Raw genomic sequence first — 26,949 nt, forward strand, 5'->3', positions numbered from 1 at the left:
AATACTGTCAAGTATATAATTTTTTCAGTTCTCCAGGGTAAGCAGTTACAGAATAGCAAGGCTACCTATACCACGAAACGCCTGCCAAGGATACTGCAGAATCACTCTCTTTTCAAGACACTTAAGCTAGGCTGAAGAAAGCAATAGTAAACAAACAGCACAAAACAGCTCAACATTGGCTGAAAACCAGTTAAGAAAACATTTCCATCTGTACTCTCCCTGACACCTGGATTATTGCTGAAACTTAAATCCTGAGACTCAGACTTAGTGATTGGTGACGCTACACAGGCTGCACCAACTCAGCGTTTCTAACAGACATCTTCTCAAATCTTGCCCAGGGGATGCCATCTAAGGCTAAATACCTCTTTAGCATTTATCTCTACCTCTTTAGCATTTATAGGTAAATACTATCTTTAAGATATGTATGAACAGTAAAACACTGAAAGAGTGAAACAACTTCCAAAAAGGTTTCCAGTTCATTTGTTGAGACTGACTGGAAATAGCCAGAACCATATCATGTTATGTTAGTGATTTCAAAGCCTATTCCCAGAAACACCATCACCTGATTTCAAAACACTGTTCAGCTTCGTCAGCTCTTGGTTAACACAATCATGAAAATCCATCAGCAGGACAAAATAAATGCAGTACAAACACTCTAACGTATTTTCAGGGAGCTGCCACACCATACACTGTGCTTCCTTACTGTCAGGTGCTTTGGTGACAGTCCTCCTGAAAAGCTGCTTCTTGCCAGCACAGGATTTTTAGAAACATGTCCGATACAACAAAGATGAGACAATGAGTGCCGCCTTAGTGCACAAAGGAAATCTGATGGTAAGAGCAGTGTTATGATGTTATTTCTAGTGCAGTAATCCCTCTGTTCCTGTGCTGGCTCTCATTGTTTCTAAGAAAGTAATGGAAGTGCTTTAGGATCAAGACTCTACTCAAGAAAGGTGGAAACAGTAGAGTTGTTTCAGCCAAGGTGGCCTGACACTATGTTCCTTTTCTGCTTTTTATTATCCCACTGTTCTCTGCAAGTGCAGAGTACACATTTCTCATCAATGGCTTCCTCCAGGATAGCTGTTCAACTCCCAACAGTTGGTCCTAACCTCTGCTAGACTGCAGCTTGCTGCCTCTGCTTCAAAAGAGACAGCCTGGAAGCTTGCCCCTTCTGCCTATACCAGCTGATCTAAGAGGAGATGCTACTTCTCCATGCAAACCCTGCCTTTTTATTATGTGGTGAGAGTTTCAATTAGAAAGGGGGAAAAAAAAAAAATCTAAGACAAGGTGTGTTCTGCAGTATCCCCAGAAAATTCTTATAGATTGACTGCTGAGCTTTATTGGATTTATATGGGTAAACTTAAATGGAGACTTTTAAATGAAGTATTTTGGTATTAGTTATGCAATAAAATCAAAGACTGCTATTAGTCAATTAAGCTAGCAAGCCCATTATGCAGTTTCTAATTAAAGTCTATTTAATAATCTTTAATAAAGTCTATTTTGTTTGTGATAACAAAACCAGAGGGGCACCTAGTTTTGATCTAATCAAAGTAAATAAAAAAAAAAAAAACACCTTTCTAAATACCAGGAAAGTGGTATTGAAGTGTGGACAAATATGTTAAGAATAGACCATCTTTAAAAGTGAATAACTAACATTCATGTTTGTACATCCAGGTTTTTTTAGCAATTTCAGCAAGTATTTGCAAGAGTAGTGAAATTGTTAAGCATATTTTCACTTTACATCCATAGCTCTTTTTTTCTTCTTTTTTAAAAACAAAATATAGGAGAAGAGGCTTCAAATGGCTAAATACTTCCTGTGAAACGGCACAGATTGCAAATAGTCTTCCAGAGAGGTTTTTAGGGAAGGGCTAAGTGAGTGAGTAGTCACACTTTCCTGAAAAATTAGTTTTTCTGAAAAACCTGTAGAACAACTACCCTATATAAAGGGACAGCAAAAGATCGGAAATGCATAGAAATCATGAAAGAAAAAAACATTGGTTGTCAAGATTTTGGTGAGTGCTTGACAGCTATAACTCAAACCCATTAAATTAGCATCCACTTTGAGAAAGCAGAAGGAATGTTTCCTATAGGAAGCTTATTCAGAAGCAGCAATGTATTTCATTTGTATTGTTAAAACCCCATCTGGGGACTCCTAGATAAAGGCCATACTGCAATGAACTTCTTGGGGCACTAGTCTGCAACAGTAGCAGTTCTATGGTTGCTAAAGAATATAAATATTAGAAAACACAGAAGTTACTAAGCTAGATATGGGTGACAGCAAGAAAGGAAGTCAGAACTTGTTGAGAAATCTGCGCTACCATTACCCTGCCTCAAACCAGCAGTCTGGCAGGTGATCATGGAATGTCATTGCATAGGAATTTAGAACCAGTCAGCTGGAAAGATTATGGAAAAAAAAATATCCAGACAGTGTTTGTTGTAGCTAGAAGAAAACAAGCAGCTTATCAGTGACAGTTCCTGTGCCTGCAATTAGACAGAAGAGTTCTAATTCTACATATTATCAAAAAGCACATGAAGATATTTCTATGAACCTAAAAAAGGATCTAAAAGCACTAAAAAATAATTTCTTTTACAGAAAAAAAAATAAATACCTCTTATGGCTGCATACAGTAAATGTTGTACAAAAAGAGAATTCACTTAGGATGTCCAAGGACATAAGAAATATTAAATGGAAAATAAGACTTCATATCAGGGTCACTGAAGACAGTGGGAAAGAAAAAAAGCCAAACCCACCTATTACCTTCAGTGACCCCAAGATCATTCACAAGATACCTATACTCGATCAGTATTAAAACAGTGTATTTGGAATCAAGTTCTGAGCTGGGAATCACAGAGAGTGATCTAAGCAATAATTTTGTCTCTAATATACAGAGATGTTCTAAGTGCTTTCAAATACTTACCATTAAGCTTTTTCTTTTTTCTTTTCCCTCCCCCATAATTTTTTCTCTTTGTCAAGCAAGAAGATATATCTCCTAAAATCTTTTCAGCCAGCTGGCTCCACATTGCCCAAAGTTGTCTCCATATGTCTTATTGCTCTGGCTTTGTAGCATACGGCTTTACAACAGTTTCAAAGGTAGCAGAAACTGGTGTTGTGAACAACCTCAGATAATTAAAGAAACAGGAAAGAAAGTTATCTTAAAAATTCTCAGAACACATCAAAAAACGATACCAGTAAGTGCAGTGACAGAAGTCCTGCGGTCAGTGTCACTGGACAGTTTTCCCTGCTGAAGCAAAAAACTAACTTTACTATTTCTGCAGTGGAAAGTTCTAGTTATTGAATTTGAACTGTCATTATTTTTTTTGAGAAGCCCAAATGAGGTGATCTGAATCTCTAGCAAATAGCTTCGTAACTGAAAGAAATTTAAAGATAAGAGAGATAAAACACAGCAAAATATAGAAAAAACAAACCGCAACAACTCAGCAAGTCAATGGAAGCAGGCTGCTAGAGATGGACAGGCAATGGCCACAATTTTATTCACTATCAAGTTAACTGTTTTTTAAAGAAGGTTACAGCTCCCAGGTTCAGTCTTCTTGCGACACTGTAGAAGTGAACACATGGATTAATTTAGTGGTTTGCATACACCAAGGAACAAATATCACTTCCATGCAAATTGAGAGAGAAACTCCCCTTAATACACAGGAAAGTATGACTGAAATTTTAAAAGAACCTACAGACCTTAGCATTTTTGTTGTATCTCTTGTCGCTAAGTTTTTCCTCTGAACTATAAATTGTCAGCATCTTTCCTTCAGCTTTGCTGTCAGTGTGATACTGTCCTAAACAATCTACTTAATTTTCTCCCTACTGCTTTTGTATTTATGAAGCTAGATCCAAGAAAAGGCTAAGATGAACAAAAAATGATACTGCAATGTAGTGTTTATGCCCAAAGCTGTAATTAGCACATCCCCCCATTCTTAGCCCCTGCAGACATGTTGCTGCTAAACCAGTATTTTAAAAACTAAACTTCATATGTCCCTCTTTTCTTGACTAGACTTGGCATTTGCAGTTAGATTTCTGGACTTACACCTGATTGCGATTCCTAATTCACTCTCTGAGCCTAGCTAGATTTCCCAAACAAGATGGGAAGTCTCCATCTAGTAGATGTTCTGACAGCATGTTCATCCACGACAGACCCCAGATCTCTGCAAGACACTATATTAACCTCATTCTTTGGAAATTGGACATAAGAGCTCAGACCCAAGCCTCCGAGAAGCTCAGGTTTTATTTACTATTCTCCCTCTGGGCAGTAGCAGGGAGGTTATTTAAGCATGCTCTCTTTCTCCCGTCTGTGCCAAGAGCTGTAGGCAGCAAAGGCATGGAATTGAGAGCAACCTTCTGTGTTTGACTCAGACTTCATTTTCCTTCTTCAGGCAAGTGTCATAAACAACATTGAATCCAGTTTACCAGTTAAAACATTTCATTGAAGTTGTAATGCCTGTTCTTGGTTACACGTACCACCTTCTAGAAAGGATACAATCCTGCAGGAACAGCCTCAAAAGAACAAATGTCACCTGGATCTCAAAGCAGTCCCAAGCCAAGGCATTAATCACAGTAAATCAGAGGCCTAGAAATTCAGCTGAGGGCTCACACGGTACGCTGCGTCTGGAGCTACAGTATTAACAAACTTTTTAAAGGAAAGAGTGACATCGTGTCTTTTATTGAAAGGACGGATGTAATTAACCAAACTCTGGAGGAAGCAAAGCTGTGGATTTGAACAGAGAGAGGTGCTGAGAAGAGGAATTCAAATGGCCAAAAAGGCCAGAAGCTTAAAATTCCCAGTGTAGCAACTCATCATATATTCATGCCCAAGAGACAGGAAGAAGTAAATTACATACATTACAGTTTGTACAATCCCTGAAAACGATAGGGTTGTGGGTTTTTTTATAGACTTATTTATATTTAAAGAATCAAAAAGAATTTATTAGTTTAAAGTTGAATAATATGGGATATCTGCACAGAATGCCTACAGGAATTTAGGTACACTCATTCCCCCTAACCAGCAAAAGAACTTTGAGGACAATCTTGCTAGGTTTCCAACATAAGAAGAGTTCAGAAGACATGATGTGTTAGTCACAAGGTGTCTAAATGCTTTCACACAATTTCATTTATTTGATTCATTCAGCTGCAAGTTAGAAAGGTCTTGCAGCATCTAGTAAAATCTGTTAAGAAAGGTTTTGGATAGAGACTTTCCTGACCATTTATTCTGTTATTTATACTTAGAAGAAGTTGAAAGAAGCAGAAGAAATTTCTCCTCTAGCTTGTGTTAGAAGAGCTGCCTCTGTCGTAGCAAAAGTGAGAACTCATACAGAAAACATGCTCACAGTCAGTGGCATTTCTCCATGCCAATATTAATTCAGAAGAGAGAATAGGTGAGGGCCACATATGAGCTGTGCGTATGGAAAGGGCTGATGTAGGCCAGTATTTTGGTTGTGCTCATTTCCAAACCCTAGATTTAAGCCATTTCCATGTCCTCATAATTCTTCCTGGTAACCAAGGATGAGAGAGGCAGAGATGCAAAGAATCCTACTTTTAGATGCCTGGTTGGTTAGAATGTCTCTACAGTGCACTACCATCATTAAGGGAGGAAAATAGATGCTGGATTGCATGGTCCTCGCTATCCTTGGCTATCGTATCATTAACTGGAATTTAGTGTACTTAACACCTTGAAATACCTGTTTTTTCAAAGTGTCAATTCCCTTAATGAGTCTGTCTGAAAAAGATCATATAATCTATGTCAACTCCAAATTACAGTCTAAATACCCAGTTAAATGTTCTATTAAATAATGTTCTTCTGGGCATGCTCCACATTAAGGAACAAGAAAGCAAGGGGCGCTACAATAAATTTCACAAAAACATTTTCCAGGAAGGATTTCCCACATGAAACATTTACCCATCCCATTCTATGTCTGCTTACCTGCCATGACTGCAGCAGTTTTACACTCCAGTGTTCTGTGGACTGAACCCCAACTAGATAATGTTCAGATTTTTGCTGCAAACTGTGACAAATTCTTTAACTCTGTTCACTGTCAAGTTATGCTTCATGCACATTCTCATTTCTTTTGGTAATAAAATAATAATAATAAAAAAATCTATCCGAAAAGTTATTCTGAAAGCTGGGTAACAAATGCCTGAGAATTTCTAAAGCTGGAGAAAAAAAATCTTACAATATGCACAAGACAGAGTTAGTGTCACCAGACACACAAGTGATCCATCTTCACATTTTGGTTTTAAAGTTCTCAGCAATAAAACTTGTTTGTAAAACTACTGTGGTTCAAACTATTCTATTTCTTCCTATTGAATTCAGGCAAACTTAACAGATATGTATATATCAAACTGACATCATATTGCAGGAGTTTCTTCTCTGCCTGATTTTTTTACCGATCCCCAATCCACCTTTCTTCCTTCCTGTCATTTGTAATTCTGAAATGTCCTTTTTATTTCTTTTGAGCTGCACTGAGAATTATTTTTATTGGTTTTATTATTTAAATCTCATCCCAGCTCATATCTGCCTTTAACTTTCACAACTGATCTTCATTTCAATGTGCCTAAAAACACCTTCTTGCCTCATGATCCCAGGAAAGGCTTCTGCAGCCCCATCTGCCTCCTGAAGGCACTCAACAGCACCTACAAGGACACCGAGAAATGGCTGTGGACACCAAGATATTCCTCATGAGCCTTTGTGAGGACATGCAGGAGTTAACTCTTTTCCATGTCTTAAAATTCCCCTTCTGTGGCAACATATGCAACCCAGTTGATGTGGTAAATAGGTACAAGGCACAGATAGTCATTTAGGATACTTTTTCCACACATGCCTCCGAGATGATGTGGAGCTTCTCTGCTAGGCTGTTCATTTGCTAGACTGTTTAGTCTGGAGAAAAGGAGGCTGAGGGGGGACCTTATTGCTCTCTACAACTGCCTGAAAGGAGGTTGTAGCAAGGTGGGTGTCAGTCTCTTTTCCCAAGTAGCAAGTGATAGCGTGAAAGGAAACAGCCTCAAGCTGTACCAGGGGAGGTTTAGATTGGATGTTAGGAAGAATGTCTTCACCAAAAAGGTTGTCAAACATTGGAACAGGCTGCCCAGGGAAGTGGTTGAGTCACCATCCCTGGAGGTGTTTAAAAGATGTGTAGATGTGGTGCTTAGGAACATGGTTTAGTGGTGGACTTGGCAGTGGCAGGTTGATGGCTGGACTCTATGATCTTAAAGGTCTTTTCCAACCTAAACAATTCTATGTTTCTATGAAACTGTTGACCAGATCTAAGGGTGACTTAGAAGCCTAACAGCAAGATTTATAGAAGTCAGCAAGCTGAGCAGAAAGCTGCCTATTACACCTTTGTGCTTGTAATAGAGGCAAGCAAGACCAAGCAGATCTGGAAGAAAAGACCTGTCTTCCGCTTCCCTTCCCTGAAATGTTTGAGATTTGCATCTGCTACAGAGAAGGAAGGCCCTAGAGACAGTTTCCTGCCTCAACTTTGGAGTCAACTTACTTTACTTGTCAGTCATGGGACAATGCCCCTACGAGGCTGTCAAGGATTTTGCTCCTTCAGCTCCAACTTCTGCTTCACAGCCACAAATTGTTCCCAGCACAGCCCGCCATCACTGCCTGTGGCTTGCCTTGTACTTACAGATGGCTTTTCCCTCCCACCTCCAACAGTGCAACTGCATCCCTCCTTCCCCCTCCTTTACTTTGCTTCAGCATGTAATCTGAAGTTCAGCATGCCATCCTGGCAGCTACCTTGTCAGATCACTGGAACACCTCCAATTTGTCCTTCATCAGCCTTTGCATACAAACCCATATCTGAGCTCTAGGCAACACTCAAAGTGAGCCACAGGATTTTCCAGAGCACAGTCAAGCGTACTGCCTCTCCAGAGTCAAGTAAATGTCTAGGATAAAGGTGTCTGCAATCACCTCTAAATTCACAGAGACAGTCAGTATTGGAGTGATCTTCATCACGGCAATCTGACCTTATCATTCAGAGCCCACCAAAGCAGCAGCGAAATCCTTAGTGTAAGGTCTAACAAACTTTTCTTCAGAAATGGTATTGGTTTAGACAGCCTCCTTGACCAAGAGGATGGACTAGGTGACCTCTAGCATCTCTTCCAATCTTACTTTTCTATGATTTTCTATAAACTCATGGAGAGATTCTCTGAAGGGCTTTACATTTGTGTGGGTTAAAAAGATAATTATTTTTAATAAGAGCCATGAGTCTAGTCTCACTGTGCAACTTCAAGGGTGCTGCATAATGCTAAGTGTATTATTCAGGTCCTGTAGAGCTTTCCCAAGTTAAAAAATACCGCAACTGTTCCCTACCTGAAGTTCTGTCTGAACGGCATTATTGAGTCACTAATGGTGCTGACAGCCTTTTCACCCTTTCCTCCTGCTATTAAAAAAAAAGAAAATGACAAAAAATTATGGTTTCCTCTTGAAAAAATCAAATTGTAGATTTTTCACTGTGTCTTTAGCGTACTTAGAAAAACCACCGATGGTTCTAGGTATTTGCACAGGTAGGGAGTTTGACCTTTCATGAAGATTTTACCTTAATTAAAATAATCTGAAAGAACTGAAGTTTGCTCCTTTTCAAAATAATTGGATTAATGCAAACGTTTTCAGTACCTACTTCAAACGAGTATAAATGGTCTGACATTAAATAAGGTTAAAAAAGTCCCCTATAAACTACCACCACTGTTACTAAATTTAATTAAGATAGAACAGCAGGCAGTTTAAACAGGAAAGTGTTGCACAAAAATGGCAGCACAGAAAAATGACTCTGATGTTGTCATTAAAGCTAATTGGAAGCAAGAGTTTGTAAATGACTATGTAATTAACAGACTAATGAATACCATATTAGGATTGTTATTAACAGTGAAATTTGCAAATACACATGGAAAACTAGTTAGGGACATCACACCGTTAGAGGTATTACAAGGTAAAACTCTACAAACAAATTATGCAGCACTTTATCTGACGATGATACAATTCTCCAGCCACCTAGCAGTAATTAAACCTTTTGCCCTCTAACCCTTCAGTTTTATATTAAATTAGGTGATAATTATCACAGATTAGCTATAAAATGTGCATTTTGAGAAATTCTGCCACTTGAAAACTCTGCATAGAGCTCAACAAGGTAACATTGTTTGATCAGGCAATGATCAAAGCTGGGGGAAGGCCAGCGACTGCACACAGCTATGCCCTGTGGCTAAAAACAAGCCACCTTAGAGAGTCACCACTAAACTCCACACAGGTGAACAAGAAGGGTTCTGCTACATCAGGCTAATGTAGTTTTATGGATAAATGAAATTATTTCCACTTTTAATAGGAGTATTTGGGCTGGCTGCTTTCCCACAAACCCCTGCTAAATAGCAGACGGAACAGTGCTGGCTCAGATCTAGGAGACTGTCCTTTGTGTGGCAATCTGTCACCACTTCAGCGCCTGAAGTGAGCTTTCAAGGACAGGACAGGAAGGATGAGAGTTCTCAATGAGGAGGAGACCATAGCGAACAACATAAAAGGTGATAAAATGAGTGAATTACAGAAGAGCCTGATGGTGGTTTAAGATTTTGTGCTCAAGAAGAGCTTGGATGTGACTGCAAGGAACCTAGTATTCTTGCTGGCCTGAGATAGCCTCACTAGAAGATATTTACAGTTGAATTAGTATTAGATATAACATGCCCTTTTTTTCTCACTGGGCGGGGTTTATGTTTCATTCTGTTGCTGAAGAATGTGTCACCATTTTTTGAGCATGAAAACCACATTTGTAAGTTTGGGTTTAGGCATGTAACAAGAAGTCCTGCTTGTCCTGAGTCTAATTCTTAATAACTGATACTATTACTTTAGTTAGGAACAGAGGCTCTAGAAAGTAGCATTTTGATTTTATAGGCTTTTCCATAATGCAGAGATAATTGGTTAATAAGACTGTAATTAAGCAGACTTGTGACAGATCTTGCCTCTGGCTGGTTTCTGCAACATTGTTATTTTTATACGCACTTTATAACACACTCTTAGCACAACAATTTTATCTTGTTAACATGAAGAACCAAGTAAAAAGACCTGCCTTTCAGAAAAGACAGACAGATATAATCTCAAAGTGCTTAGCATATAAAAATAAGTTAATGTTGTTTTCCTAGAGGCTGCAAATGGACAAACACACAGGCCTGAAAGGAATATGAGGTATGCCACAGAACAAACAACATTGCTGAATTCGGATTATGGAGGCAACATATGCCATAACTTCTGGGTTTCACAAGACATCTGAGAGCAAAAATGTGAAGTGCTGATTAAAAACTTAAGACCAGAATTTTATAGAAAGATTCTGCTTAAATATCAAATACTAGATGAGAAAATATGATGCAAGAGTAAAAGAGTTATTACAAGCAGGAAGGAAGAAAATAATAATAAGCACTTGCCTGCAATTGTACCAGACTGATTTTCTTAGAAGACCGTGCAAAGAACTCCAGTTTACAAGTATTTTTACATGTCAGAAAGGTTAAACATTAATCAAGAAAAAGAATTTCGAGTGGTCAGATCTGAAGATTCAGACTTCTAAGCTGGAATATAAAGCAGTATTATAAACAACAGGCAAACTATTACATATACAGATGAAACATTACACAATTTCCTCTGCCTCTACAAATAAGCATTTCTAGATAAACATATATTTCATCTATAATTGGTCCATCCAAACAAACTGAAGCGTATCAAACAAATTATCAAAACGTATCTTCAACCCAAATATATTTAGTGGAAAACGAGAAAACAAAAAACATCTGGAGGAGACAGCAAAAGAAACAAAGACAATGACGATCTGTAGGAAAAGATGCTTTTAAATAAACCCAAGGTTTATTTCATATCCCTTGGCTCAAAAATTGTAGTTGTTTCATAGCTAAGATTATCTTCTTCACAGTAACCACTATGACCCAAAGAAAATTTTTCAGCATCTACTCTTTGGCCAAGATTGAAGACATTGAGTTCTTTCAAATAAAAATCTCTTTATGTAATCCTTGATTCATAGTAGTTGGCGGAGCCGGTAAGCTCAAAACCATATCCAGTTATGTGGACAAAATGAAACTCTTAAAACATCAACAAAACTGATCATATTGAATGCGGAAAAAGACTGCATCTTGCAAGATAAGAATTAGATTATTTCAGCAGTTCCCAAATGAAATTCTATCAAAAGATGAAAATCTTTGGCTGGCATATACATTTCTTACCCATAATCCCTTGGAAGTGAAAGGTATACCTTTACTTTTAGGTGGCTATTGAAGCAATCCGAGCTAGTTACTTTATTTCCAAATGAAGGCAACAGAAAGCAGGTGTTAAAACTCTTCATTTATGCACATCGCTCTAATTGCTTTCCCTCAGATTTCTGAATCTCTGTGTACAGAAGCTCTTTACATGGGTTAACATCAAAGTTGTTACCACATCTTCAGACTTACGTAACACACAAGTTGTTGATGAAAATAATAAAAAAACCTCCACATTCATGCTAGTGTAAAGTATGGCCTAAAGTAATCTTCAAAAAAAAAAAAATCGGCAGGAAAAGCAGAACTTGTAATTCAGACAACTACGTTTTGTGATCTTGATGCTTCTCAAAACCAGCAGGGAAAAAACTCACTACTTGTTTCAACAGACTATAAAACAAGTACTTCTCATCTTTGCCTCAAACTACCAGCATAATCATACAATTGACAGAAACAAGATATGGTTTTACCGGAAGAAATCAAACCTGTTTCTCTTCTGCTGTGGACTGCTTTAGTCATCTGTAAGGGGTTGACTTCTGTACAGTCCAGAAAACAGATGCACACACAGTTTTTAGCTACAGCAATTGCTGCAATTCTGTCCAGCTAGCTTTCTGGCAGACAGGACACCTTTTGGCAAATTTATGGCTACACTGGATGATAAGCATTATATCACATATTCACAGGCACCGAGTGGTCCTGCTTTTCAAATCACAACAGGACCCAGTATTATTGGCAATGATTGCCTTGGTAATGAAGACAACAGTATGCCAAGAAATCGAGCACTTCCAAAGGGTCACTAGGTGGCAACTGCCTTTTACAGCTTCTGTTTCCACCCCTCGTGTATGTAGAGTCCCAGGTTTTTAAGCATGGTGGGAAGAGCCAAGAGGAAATGAAGAAGGGACTATGTGTTCCCCGGTCAGAAAGTTTTCCCTAGTGTGTTTCAACAGATAGACACATTAGCCAGTTCTGTCTGCTAGAGTCACTAGTACAATGGTTAATATTTACATTTTCTTTATACTGTTGATTGCCTTGAAAAATCAGTGATAAAAAAGTATACTTCACACAGCTCTTTATTGTTCAAAACACTACTTCCTGAACAATATCCCATCAGTTTCATCTAGTTAATTTATGGAAAGTTTTTCTCATGACCCTTTAGGCTATGAAGCCTTGGGGGGGGGGGGGGGGCGGGAAAAGCTTAAATTCTGCAGAATAAATGTCTCTTGACTGCAGGAAAAAAATCCATGGTGTATGGACGTAAGCTGAAAAAACAAGTGAATTCTTCAACTATGCACCTTTTTGGTTTAGTATTCATTAATATCCCTCATTCAACAATGGTTTAATTTACAGACATGCAAGGGAAAACCAAGTTGTAAGACTTATTTAGTCAGGGTTAGGAAGCTTATAGAGCTCAGCTCACATAAAGAAAGAGGAGACATGTTACCACATAGTTTCGCATATTACTTACTATAAATAGCATAAGGTAAATGAATAGTAATTCCTAGCTTTTATAGAGTACTTTTCAGTTCCACATGAAACAAAGCTAACACTTGAACTTGCAGTACTAATTTCAAATACATAAAAGGAAGTAATCTTAAAGTCAAGATTTGCTCACAAATTGCAAAAGAACATCATTTCTGATGCAGGTCTTCCATAGCAATTGGAAACTAATTTTTTGCGCAAAATGTTTAGAAATTGGAGTTTCTCCATCTTCTTATCTTCTAAGGTGGGTGAGGGGGGAAAGAAAAAAAAAAAAAAAAAAAGATGGGAAAAAAGCAGCTACTAAATGGCTAAATATCCTAACCAACATCCCCCCTGAAAATCTAGTTTATCTGTTCACTGGACTAAGAGAAGTTAAGATACATTTACTGGACTGTGTCTAAAACCCTACAAACTTTAGTGAACTATCCTGAAACATTAAATCACTGAGGTTCTTTCAATGTTTACCCCTTTTTCAACTTGGAAATAAACTGTTTCCATTTTCTTCCAACATGTCCTTTTGACCTCTCTCACTTTTACAATAATGCTCATATATTTTTGTAGAATGGTCTATTATTTCACAGTGCCCCACACTGAAAGAGTCAAAGGTTCTAGAAAACCAATTAAGTTGGTTGTGGCTTCTGAAACACAAATCTTTTTAAAACTTCAAAGATATCATCTGCATATCTGCTAACTCCCCTTGCTAATCTACTATATGTCATTGTCTGTTCTTTAAAGTCAGCACTTTCTCCTGTCCTTGTGATTCCTAGATGTGAAGATCTTCCATAAATCCTCCTCAAGAAGTCCATGTTAATGGTTTGATCATCATCTCTAATCTTAACATTCACACTTGAAAAGTACTTTCATCTTTCTACATGACATTAACACAAAAGTGAACTTTTGCCAAGTAAAAAATTATCTTAGAAAACTGACCCTTTCCTATAAATATCTATTCCATATATGCTAACTAGCATCCTATTGTTTATTTGGTGTGATACCGTAAGTCATTATAAGAACAGAGAAGGAGGTCATAAAATATTTTATACGGAGTAGAAATGTAGCTTCCCTAGAAGTGAAAATTTCAAAAACCTCTATACTGGTAAACATTATTAATATAGCAGGAAAAGAGCAGGCTATACCATTTCATACCAGCTGATGTTTCCTTACCTGACATGTGGTTCAAATCAGTCTTAATCTCTAAAGATCAGCAGTTTGCTAGGAAAACATATTAAATCGCGAAAGAATGCAGCAAAGTAACTAAATTGGGGTTTTTCAGTACTTTTCAAATATTTTGTGGCATACTTTCCACTCTGAACATCTAAATCATGGTTTGAAAAGTAAGTTAAGAGTTATTACAATGCTATAAAACATATAAGAGAGCTTAACTGCTGGAAGAATAAAAAGTTACAGAAATTGATTGAAAGCTTAATTAAAAAATAATCTACTGAAGTTGCAGTAGTTACCACTTAACATCATCAAGTACACACACAGATAAGTATATAAAAACATAAAATAAGCCTGGGGGCTGCACGCCAATGTTTGAGGGATGGTGTGCTACAAAGGTCCTTGGGTCTGCTCTCTCAGCCGAGGTAGGGGATGGAGACCCATATGGCAGCAAAGAGGCAGGGGTTAGTGACGTGTTAGAGACCATGGAAGTGCCTGAGAACGGTCGCGCAAGCAGCAGGGCTTCTCCCCCAGAAAGGAGGCGGGATCGCTCGCCCAGCTGAAGTGCCCCCACACCAATGCACGCGGCACGGGCAGCAAGCGGGAGGGGCTGGAAGGCACCGTGCAGCGGGGAAACTGTGATGTAGTTGCCATCACGGAAACACGGTGGGATGACTTGCACAACTGGAGTGCCGCAATGGATGGCTATAAGCCCCTCGGAGGGCAGAGGCAAGGAAGGAGAGGCGGTGGGGGAGCCCTGTGTGTCAGGGAGGGTTTGATCGTCTAGAGCTGAATGACGGTGATGACGGGGTTGAGTGCTTATGGGTACCAATCGGGGGGAAGGCCAACAGGGCCGATAGCGTGGTGGGAGTCAGTTATAGACCACCCAACCAAAATGAAGAGGCAGGTGAAATATTCTAGAAGCAGCTGGGAGAAGTGTCACAATTGCTAGCCCTTGTTCTCATGGGAGACTGGAACTTAACGGATTTCTGCTGGCAAAACAACTGCACCACAGAAGTGGAGAGGAAACGGCCTGGGAGGTTCCTGCAGCGTGTGGGAGCTAACTTCTGACACAGCTGGTCAGGGAGCCAGCTAGGGAGGGTGGACCACAGAAGAAGAACAGAGAAGGACTTGTGGGTGATGTGGTGGCTGGGGGGCGCCTTGGGCATAGCGATCACGAAATGATAGACAGAGTTATTGATTCTCAGAGAAGTAAGGAGGGGAGGTAGCGGAACTGCTACCTTGGACTTCCATGGGGCAGATTGTGGCCTGTTTAGGAGCCTGGCTGACAGAGTCCCTCGGGAAGCAGCTGTGAAGGGCGAAGGAGTCCAGGAAGGCTGGGCGCTCTTCCGGAAGGAAATCTTAAAGGCGCAGGAGCAGGCGGTCCCCATGTGCCAAAGGACAAGCCAGCCGTGAAGAGCAGCACCCTGGCCGAACAGAGAGCTTTGGCTGGAACTCAGGGAAAAAAGGAGAGTTAGTGACCTTTGGAAGAAGGGGCCGGCAACTCAGGATGACTATAAGGGTGTCCTAGGAAGAAAATTAGAAGAGCCAGAGCCCAATTAGAACTCACCAAGGCACCTTCAATCATTTGCCAGCAGTCCTGGCTAACCGGGGAGGTCCCAGAAGTCGGGCCATTAGCAAACGTGACGCCCATCTACAGGAAGGGCCGGAAAGAGGAACTACAGGCCGGTCAGCCTGACCTTGGTGCCGTGGAAGGTTACGGCGCAGATCATCTTGAGCACCATCACGTGGCCCATGCAGGACATCTGGGGTGATCAGGCCCAGCCAGCAGGGGTTTATGAAAGGCAGGTCCTACTTCACTAACCTGATCTCCTATGACAAGGTGACCTGCCTAGTGGATAAGGGAAAGGCCGTGGATGTTGTCTACCTGGATCTTAGTAAAGCCTTTGACACCGTTCCCCGCAGCATTCTCCTGGAGAAACTGGCTACTCGTGCATTGGACGGGTGTATTCTTTGCTGGGTTAAAGCTGGCTGGATGGTTGGGTCTAAAGAGCTGTGGTGAATGGAGCCACATCCAGCTGGTGGCCGATCAGAAGTGGTGTTCCCCAGGGCTCAGTCCTGTTTAATATCTTTACGAGTGGTCTGGACAAGGGGATGGAGTGCACCCCCAGTAAGTTTGCAGGTGACACCGAGCTGGGGAGGAGTGTTGATCTGCTTGAGGGCAGGAAGGCTCTGCAGAGGGGTCTGGGCAGGCTGGATCCATTAGCCAAGGCCAACTGCATGAGGTTCAACAAGGCTCAGTGCCAGGTCCTGCGCTTGGGTCACAACAACCCCACACAATGCTACAGGCTGGGGGAAAGAGTGGCTGGAAAGCTGCCTGGAGGAAAAGGACCTGGGGGTGCCGGTTGATGCATGGCTGAACACAATGAGCCAGCAGTGTGCCCAGGTGGCCAAGAGGGCCAACAGCATCCAGGCTTGTATCCAAAATAGCGTGGCCAGCCGGACTAGGGCAATGATTGTCCCTCTGTACTGGGCACTGGTGAGGCCACACCTGGAATATTGTGTTCGGTGTTGGCCTCCTCGCTACAAGACAGACACTGAGGGGCTGGAGCATGTCCAGAGATGGGCAACGGAGCTGGTGAAAGGTCTGGAGCCCCAGTGTTGTGAGAAGTGGCTGAGGGAACTGGGGTTGCTTAGGCTGGAGAAAAGGAAGCTCAGTTGGGGCTTATTGCTCTCTACAACTACCCAACAGGAGAATGTAGGCAGGTGCGAGTCAGCCTCTTCTTCCAAGTAAGATGTGACAGTATGAAAGGAAATGGCCTCATGTTGCAGCAGGGGAGGTTTAGACTGGATATTAGGAAAAAATTCTTGACTGAAAGGGTTATCAAGGATTGGCTGCCCAAGGAATTGATTGAGTCACCATCCCTGGAGGTATTTAAAAGATGTGTAGATGTGGCGCTTAGGGACATGCTTTAGTGGTAGATTTGGTAGTGGTAAGTTAATGGTTGGACTTAGAATAGAATAGAACCATTTAGGCTGGAAAAAACTTTTGAGATCACTAAATTAGTATTGCCTGCTATTTTTTCTGATCCTGTGTTTGGTATAGGTTTATAAGTGAAGCATATATTTCAGTGTCAGACATCAGTTTTTGCTTTTGCTGTGTTTAAATTTTTTCTAACTGAATAATCTACAACACAGTAGCAGCAGCCCATACCAAGAATCTAAGGTAAAACAAGTGATGGAAGACGTGAGGGTAAGTGAAACATAAGCATTTACTAGCAATGGTTTATAGGATTGGACTAGCCAGCCTATCATGCAGTGTCCTATACAGTTGCTATTTGAGTTCAGATGGACAACAAGTATTGCAATACACCCGTATCTATTAGTTGGCAACAGCTCACCTCTCACAGTGCTTGTCATGGGTCACAGGCTCTTCCACTTCTCAGCTACATCAGGCACCAGTTGTAGTCAGAGTCCAACTCAGTTGGCCTCACACAGGGCACCTATTGTTGCACCACAGACAAACTAGTAGACTGCAACAAAGCTCTTACTGGCAGATTCTACTGTCCGTGCTGTTTCTCCTTCCTCCAGAGGCCAGACCACACTGCTCCTCCTCCATCCAACCACTTCTCCCACGCTCCTCAGGGCTATTTAACTACTTAGCAGGAACGAGCTACAGCTGCACATCATCCATGTCCATCAACCCACTGCCTTCCAGGCAAGGCCACAGCTGCATGTTATCAATGCTAATCATCCCGCTGCCTTCAGTCCTCTACACCACACCTTATTAAAAATCCCAGGCCCCAAACGTCCAAATATTTACATAGAAAGGTTTCATTTCTTCTGAAAGTGCAGCACAGATATACGGCAGGTCAGCATTCATGAACCAAATACACACTCACTTAGGGCTAAACTAGCTATTCGTATAATGAAATAGCTGTACTTTCTATGCTTCTGGAAGTATTGTACAAGGGACATACTGCATTTACCACCAGACACAAAAGGAGTCATTACCATAATTTTTAGATACATTAATATTTTAAAAATAATATACAGCATTTCACTTATCAAGACACCACAGCTGAAAATCACTTGGAGCCTCAGTGATAAAAGTTTAACTTTGTTTATGACAGAGAACAGATCATGTCATCAAAAATAAAAAGTAAATTCTCATTAGCAGAAGTGTAGAGAACAAATAGTGAACAAATAGGACCAACTGTGAGCAAAGCAGGACCCCTGTTTAAGATCTGATGTGAATGACTGTGACAGCTTGCTGAGCTTTTTGCTGCCTGAAAGAGACAAGCTGTCAGAGATGTCTGCAGGACACAAGGGTATCAGTGGGGAAGGGTCCCTGTGCCCTTGGCTCTGCTCTCACGCTCCCCATGTGCTTCTGGCCAGCAGACGGCAGGTGGGTTGCATTCTGGGCTACCAGACCTTTGGTTTACTAAGTCTGGGCTTCTGGTTTCCTTCGCTTTCAGGAACTCTGACTGGTGCTAGGGTCCAAACTGGTACAAAACAGGCACAGTAACTGTCCTCAAGACAGGGGCAGAAAGAGTGAGGGCACTACAGTCCAGACAGGTAGTCCCCCATGCTTGAAAAGCCACTAGAAGAAATGCTCAGAGAGAATGGAAATTGGAGGAGGAAGAAGCCCACACATTTTGTTATGGACAAATTATGACAAATTATTCTTCCTTTTGTGACAGGATAACAAGTCTAGATGATAGAGGAGAAGCAGCAGCTGTCACATTGTCTTGACTTCAGGAAGGCTTTTGACATGCTGCCATGTGAAATTAATATAAGCAAACAAGGAATCTACCAGCATGAGGGAGCACAACCTGTTGGAAAGGTGGACTCATGAATGTGGCTCACAGGGGAACTTGTGTAATTGAAAGACAGGAATATGGGTAGGTCATCCTGCATTCAAGCACTTTCACTTGTGATGCAGCTATCAAATGAAAGCTCTGCTGACAAAATCTCAAACAGTGCTAAACAGGAGGAATGAAACATTTTGGAAGGGAACAGCAAACTGCAAAATAATCTTGGAAAACTGGAAAAGTGGCTGAAACTGCAAAACACCGAGTGCAAAATCTGGATAGTCAGCTGCTGACGTAGTCAGTCAGCAAATGGCATGGGGATAACCGGCCATAGCACACCTTCCAGAGCAGACACCTGTCACAATCAGCCATGTGCTGGCAGAGGTATGCAAAGGAAAAAAAAAAAAAGACAGGGAGGGACTAAGAGTAGCCTACACATAAGACAGGAAGCAAACCTGCTGCTCAATCAGAGGCCAGAGGGCAGTCAACAAATCATGAACGGCACCAAGAGATTCTGAACAGCATGTTCCTTTTTGCCCACGTCTAAGACCTGGCTCTCTGCTATGTGTTTTCTCATTCTCTTGGTTTCCCTGCATTTGCCACAGGATCCTACCTTTGCGGTGCACTTCTTTTGCATGCCACATCCCTCTGAAGATTTTCAGCATAACAGAAGCTTTAAAGAGCACTTCAATAAGATACCCACCAGGTGTGGTTTAGGCACACACGCTTATGCCTTGGGGCAGAAGGATGGACCACACAACGCCACAAAACCTTTACAACTCAATTTTTGATCTGTTTTAACACAGACAATCTTAAAACTGTATCATATACACAATAGAAGAACGCTCCATATAAATCAGAAAGATCAGTGATGTATTTTTAAGCAAAGCATTAAAGGAGGTGCAATCACAGATTAAAGACTCATCAAAATTTGAATGGTCAATATCTTTTACTTGAAGAGGAGATGGGAAGTATAATAGAGTCCTTGATAAAAGCTCAGATCCTAACAAATGCTGCTAGACAGCAACTATATGGATATCCAGCACTACCTCTTGAATTGCTATTTGCACGGCACAGGCAGTCTTCTGCTCCTGCCCAGTGTTTATGGAGAGTAAAGTTGCCTCCTCACAGTAGCAGTGCTCATCTAAAGAGAGTAGTATGGATCAACATGACCATGAAATCTATATTTTGCTTTTGAAGGGAAAAAGAATAGGTGGAAACTAGTGCTATAAAAGCACAGCTTCCTATTAGATGTGAGCAGGTTTTCAGCAACTACCAGGGTGGGGAGGGGGAAAGTGAAACCCCCAAACAACCAGAAATCACAGTGTGAATGACCACAGGAAAACAGCTCTTCCCCTTCTCAGGTGAAGACGTAGTTTTCTTAAATGATCAGATGAAATATTTCTAGTACTTTTGAAACCTCAAGTTACACTACCTTCCCTCAGCAGTCACACAGTGGCCATTTATGTGCCCTAGGCAGCCTTGAGAAGGTCACCAGTTTCATACATTCACTCTGCTTCTCAGAAATGTATGAATTAGCAAAAACCCACCATTTTAAGCTAAACTTCCCATTTCAGCCAAAGTTGAACATACAGGATTTTATTAAAAGTTGCTGAATATAGTTACTACTGATTGGGATGGCTGGCAATGAAAAAGGTCTCTGAGAACTTGTGGTTTAGGGTATTACAAAATTGCACTAGCATCAAAATTTCAAATCACTTTTTCATATTTTCAGTGCAAAGACTTAGCCCTTCCTCCTTGCCAAAGTTTAAATGGATCTCCTTGCTCCTCTGGAGTGCCAGAAGACAACTGTGTTTTTCAGATTCTTAGATCTAAGCTTCTATGGATATGTGTACGAGAGTACATTACAATTGATTTCAGTCACCCATGAATGAAACAAGTAAAGCATGCCATTTTATGTACACGCTGTATGTAATGTAAATATAAGAAATCACAGTCTCCACTGGTATAAATACATGGAAGGGTTTGCAAGAAAGTGTAATATCAGCAGGAACTCAACTCCATCCCTCCACCTAAGCCACACTGCATTCGTTTAAAAAACAAGAAACTGCACCAAAATCAATGCACTTAGGTAAATTCAGTGCAAGTCACTTCAGAAGGAATCCTGTAGTAGAAAAAAAAAAAAAAAAAAGCAAATGACAATATGTTGCCAGTAATTTAGGTATCTGGGAAGTGAGAAGAAATGTCATAGTATTCTATATCCAAGATTTTGCAGAGATTTTATCATCCTTTCTCAGGTGGCATCAAACCCACTGTTCTTACTTGTCCATGTCTTGCAAGTTCACTACTTAGTATCTTCATTACATAGGATTTATGCACTAGCATTACTATGTGTAGTTGCACTCTCACAAACTAAATTGTTTCTGGGGCAATGTATTTTCCTGAGTTTAAGCTTCATTTGTTTATTAAATACATGCATGAAGCCTAATGGTCACATATCAGTACTTGCATTCTTAATTGTGATGTCCTCTGCAGTCTTTAACTCCCTTCCATAGTGGTAAAGTCCTAACTTTGTTCCCATAAAAAAACCACAAAGCTTTACCTATATTAATTAAAATTCAGTATATATGATTTTAATCTATATTTCAGATATTTCTGGATGCTACTGTTTGCTAATATTTGACAAAGTACTGTACAAGTAGCTTCTGAAGTCACACAGAAAGGGCAAAATTAGCAACAATGTGTAGTTTGAACATCATGTCCTTGATAATGTTTTGTTACAAAAACCTACTATTTTTTTCTGTCACATTTTCAACTCTGCAGAGAATATCATAAGCTGTTGAACATCTTTCATCTTTCATTTTAATGCACATAAACCTTGATCCAACCATACTGACAAAAGTTTTTGGCTTGTCAGCATTTTCCCCAGTTTGGACATTATTGCAGTGGCAATTCAAAGGGCTGCCGCTGCTTTCTGCCCCGCGCTAGGACATGGCCCCGCAGTCAGTCATTGGTCTTTCTCTGTGCTGATCAGTCTCGAGCGGGTTGTGAATCCCCTTGAATAGTAACAAGAACTGCAAGTCATAGATCAAGGGTAGCTAGACATGCTGATGATAGGAAACTCTGAAGCTTTCACACAGCTAAAAGTCACTTCACACGCCTTCCATCTCTGGGAAGCTTGGACCTTCTCATCTCCCTGTGAATGGGCCTGGCCCGGCCCTGGGTCTGAGCAGCTGCAAAGTCACCCTCACCAGTCTCTGCTTCTGTGGGCCACTGTTTGCATCTGCGAGCTAACCCTGCTTCGGACCCTGATTACAGACAATTCACCTGAACTGCTCACTAGATGGAGTTCACTGGCCTGATACTGGAAACTCTGTCCATAAACATCTTATATTCAGCTCTTTTCAGGGATCATGTAGTACACACAGATAAATAACCAGGGAAACAGAGAGGACTGGAAATGCCCGGTACATTTCTGCTGCTACATGCCATTGTATGATTTCCTACAATGAATTTCAGTGACTTAGGCTAGACAGTTACAAGGCAGAGGATAGAAGAACTCAGAGAGAGCAGTGGAGGTTAAAAATGGGAAATCTCTATTCTTACGCATACTGAGCATTTCTGTGTCCTACGCAGCACCAGCAAAAGCAATGGCATACCGCTTAGAGGAGGCTGCTGTTTCCGAGTAACAAGTACTCTGGGAAAAGGTAAGAAATAACAGATGGGGGGAAACTGCTGGTCTGAGGACAATAAGCTATCAAAAAACCCCAGGACTGAAATGACTAATGACCAATTAATGATAGCAAATTTCAAAACACTATCTTTTTATCAACTAGTCAAAGTTTCGATAACTCCCGGTGCATTCGTTCTTTCTGTACATAGTATGCTACATATTAAGATTCCCTACAGAAAACACATTGACTTTTTAGTGTCAAAGAGCGAGCAATATGTTGTGGGGTGATGTGGGAGTTTAATATTGCACAAGTGTGTCATAATATATGAAAAGGCTCTTTATATACCCTAGTAACATGAAAGCGATGTGACAAAACTAAAGACAACCTTGAATTTGGTATAACTCCTAATTTAAAGTTAAACTACTTGGAGAAAGCCCTTTCCTTCCTTTTGGCTAAATACAGTATGTTGTGCAGTCTCTTAAATTTCAAGTGTTTAGAACACATTCTGTCCACCTGGCAGCTAAATATCTTGTTTTCTCTGTTTATAGAGAAATTACTTAGAATGGACTGATTTCTACCCTTGTCACAAAACCTCTGAGCATTAAACAGAGCAGCCGTATTACAGTTAAATGAAACTATGAAACATTATTATCAAAGAAGAAATATGACACATACGTCATGGTTATTGTTCTTGAGTATTAAACAGAAAGAAAGGGAAATAATCTGATGGAATGCACATCGTTACTGAGTTGCATGCTTTCCTCTTTCAGCCCTCTCTTTTGCATGTTACTTCTTAGTAGGACTGCCTTATTTGTATCGTCATATGGGTTAGAATTTAATTCTCCTGCATTCCTGAAAGCTCCAACTACAAATGGCAAAGTGAGCCACAAAGCAGTCTGTTAACCCCAGAGATGGTGTCTACATGGGCTAGGACTGAGAGATCTTGACAAATTGTTTTGATCAATAGTTAGCTTTGAAGAAAAGAATCCTCCCACCCCCCCAGGTGATTCAGCTTCATTATTATAATGTAACATTTTGGTTCTTCAATTCACTGTTTCGGAATTTCTGTTGAGAAACACTTATAAAACGCTTGTGTAGTAAAAAAAAAAAAAAAAAAAAAAAAAATTGACTCACACATTTTGGACACTGTGCTCTAAACTGAAGAAAGGCACGACTTTCAGGGGAGTATCCTGAGCTACGGATCGTGGTTAGAGGCATGGCCAGTGCAGCCAGGGGTACTTAAACCCTCAAAAGGCTTTTCCCAGCCCTGTTAGCTGGCTGACCTTGACAGTGCCCTAGCTGGCACGTGAAACCTAACAGCTAAATGTGCCTGACGACCGAGGCTCTAGCTACCCAGGCCAGAAAGTACCCAGTCATCTCAAGTCAACTGGTCAAGCACCTAACTTCAAAAAAAGCATTTGCGTAGAGAACTATTCCTATGGGAACTAGCCGGCTATTTGAATACATATTAGATTCACTAATAGTTTTGTGGATTTGGCATGTAGCGTGGACTGCAAGGGTTTTGTGGTCTGGCCACTGCACTGAAGGTTGATGAACAGAGAAATAACACAAGTATAACTTGAAAGAACTGCTCTAGTGAAGGCATGCCTTTTTTGGGGTGTTAGCCAGTTTTTTTATTCACATATTGATTTTATTTTGTGTAGAATTTTCTGTATCTATGATGCAATTTAAGGAGCGACTATTTTAGGAAAACATCGAGGCTGCAATACTGCATCAATTATGTCTGAATAGGATAGTGCTTGTTCACAAGGCACTAAACAAAACACTTAAGATTCTAGGTTTCTCACTTCAATTAAGAGCTGCACATTTCTTTGTTAGCTTTTTCTCACAGATTCAGAAACATATTTCCATTCGTTTTAAGCATTAAATACCTTTCCCTTTGTTTTGTCTTCGCTAACTTAGCAATTGATATGGTTTTGCTTGGAAACACTGTATCTTTAAACAGGAATAGCTCATGCTTAATGGCAATAGTTGATAAATTATAACATGCCAGAAATATCATGCATGCTTTTGAAAGGCAGAATATTAATGTCTCTCCAGATGTCTCTAGAAATTAAATAGCATTTTTGAGTTGCCAGAAGGTTTTAATAACCAATCTGAAGAGTCTATAATTTAGAACAAATTATAATTTAATATGAAAAAAAAAATTATCTATAGTCCTGCATCAGCCATGAAGCTGAAGCTGCCTAGATTTTCAGAAGGCACACATTGCCACCTCGTATACCCATGCTTAGTCCATTATGTGTTCTATTACAACAATAACTCCACCATAGGATTATTTGTTTATGTGTTGTTACAGTGCTGGTGCAGGACGGCTCCCAGATTCAGTTATGTGTTCAATTTGCTGAAGATTATAATTTCCAGAAACGCACCTTCCTAGCATGTATCAAAGACATCTACATAAGTCCCTCATCACACAAGTTCCCTGCTGTCCTCTCCGGCTCAGGAGTAAGGTGCTCTGCTGCTGGCCACTATCCCTAGAAGCAAGGCTCACCTTAGCTCAAACAACACGCAGTCATCGGGAATGCTGGTGGGATGGCTGGGAGGTGACTCCTCAGAGGCAGAAGGCTGTTTCCCCAAGTTCGCTCCTCTGGCTGCCATACTGGGAGTGGGTGGAGCTGAAGTTGTTGCCTGCTTATCAGCTCTTTATATCCACTCTGTCACCTAGAGGCAGAAAACAACAGTTCTTTCATTTTCCTGTGCAGAAATTAATGAAATTGGTAATTGAGGGTGTAGTAGTTCAGCCCTGCAGCAAACATTCAAACACAGCAGGAACACTATAATAAAAAATACTCGGGGAAGAGACACTATTCAAATTACAAGTACTGTTCTCTGCATCTGCCTGTATGATTGGGTTCAGGTTCTCTAAAAATTTTGGAATTAATTTTAAAAAAATCATTATGCTTATCAGAGCATAATGTTTTATCAGAGAAGGACTCCACTTCAAGACTTTTTTTTTTAAAAGAACTGATACATTAGGTGAGAAGCGTAGTGTAGTCCCTACTTTAAGCATTCAGAAATTTAGCAAAGAAAGTTCGCTCAGAGCTGGGTCTGTTGGGGGCCACGGTGAAGGGATCTGGCTCTGCAAGAGCTGCCTTTTTTTTCCAGACTACCTTCAGAAAATATGACATTTTTGTATAAGCACCCATATCACGTTGCTCTGGAAAAGCTTTCCTCCCTCTCACTTCTTCACTCTTGCTCCTGTAGCAATACTTCCTCTCCTGGTGTTCAGCTACAGAACTAACACCAATTCCAAAGCAATTAATTTCATGAGAATACAGGCACACACTTAAGGGTACCACAAACCCAGACTTGTTGGCTGTCCTGCAGCCATACAAAATGTTTGGGCAATGTTGCTCCAAATCAGGATGGTTGTGTTTGAATTCTTGGTTACCCTGTTTTGTTTTCAAAATGACATTCATGCATCTGTTTTCACTTCACTGTTTGCATGAGAGATAAGTTATTCACATTCTTTGTCACTGCACTTATAATACTAAATTACAATTTAGTAGCTCGTTAGTGAGAGTAATTGCCAACATCTTGCCAAATAGCCTGTGTCCACTATAAATGAAACTTGCATAAATTAGAAAGGGGTATTTTGCTCAAAGAGAGCATAAGAATATTTTATGCTATAAATGAATACCTTGATGTGGCTAGTAGTGTTTAGATTACTATAAAACATCCCTTGTGTAATTAGGAAGCACATTTTTGTGCAATTAAGAAAATGAATGAGAATTAAATTTTGAGAGAGTGCAGGTGGTATTGCCACCCTATTGTAATGTAATACATGCTGACACTTGCATGATTTTTATATACAGCTACTGCAATGTTTAGGAATGCTTTTTATATTAAGCTAGAAAGTGATATATTTTAACTTCAGAAATGCCAGAGAAACATCGTTCTTAAAAAAAAGAACAGAGAGGAGTTAAAAAAATATATTAAATCCACCCTATGTACAGTGTTTCTGTTCCGCAGTGTTCAAAGGAAGCTCTTTGGAAATTGGCTTTAAATTTTTTTTAAATATGTGATTCCTCCCCTTTTCCCACAGTATATAATTCATGAATACCTAAAGCTCTGTGTGCTTGTTTTTGGCTATTTGCTTATAAATTTTTCCTAGCTGAGAAAAATCTGACAGATTGTAGTATAGCAAAGGTATCACATTAAAAAGCAAAGACAAATGGAAAACAATCTATTTGCTTTCAGTTTTAAAAAGTGACAATTATGAGAGACTTTGGGATCCCAAGTCCAAATACATACACTCACATGTGTACTTGAAATCACTGTCATTCTTTTGAGCTGGAGGAAACTGAAGAAATGGAGGTTCATGATCACTTCTGACATAAACGAAGTGCCCATGTCACAAGCAGTTAATAAATGCCTATGTTCTTTTGGTTTCAGTATTCATCTAGGGTGGTGTTTTTTCCTGTGGTGCTGCTACCTCCTTTTGGCTTTCATTTTTGTACTCTGTCATGGTGAGAATTCCAGCTAAGTCTGTACGTTTTTTTGCCTCTTTCAAATACTGCCCAGGTTTTTAGCAGCTGCCAGCTGAGGCAGATTTCACCTCTCCTGTCTGCACAACTGCCTAAAAAGCGATATTAACACTCTATACTGAGACAGAGTGCAAGGAGTG

The 26,949-nt window shown here is 40.3% G+C and overlaps 1 long non-coding RNA gene across 1 annotated transcript in view; it reads right to left on the reverse strand.

Annotated features, from left to right (window-relative positions):
* The window catches only part of LOC114013843 (uncharacterized), a 76,255-nt gene that overhangs the window by 35,992 nt on the left and 13,314 nt on the right, over nucleotides 1-26,949 (reverse strand). The window contains exons 5-7 of the long non-coding RNA XR_008746045.1: nucleotides 24,814-24,983; nucleotides 17,251-17,352; nucleotides 13,892-13,939 (exon numbers count right to left, since the gene is read on the reverse strand). This is a non-coding gene — a long non-coding RNA (uncharacterized LOC114013843). The remainder of the gene's footprint in view (nucleotides 1-13,891; nucleotides 13,940-17,250; nucleotides 17,353-24,813; nucleotides 24,984-26,949) is intronic.

This window comes from Falco peregrinus, chromosome 2 (assembly GCF_023634155.1).
Source record: "Falco peregrinus isolate bFalPer1 chromosome 2, bFalPer1.pri, whole genome shotgun sequence".
Classification (NCBI taxonomy): domain Eukaryota; kingdom Metazoa; phylum Chordata; class Aves; order Falconiformes; family Falconidae; genus Falco; species Falco peregrinus.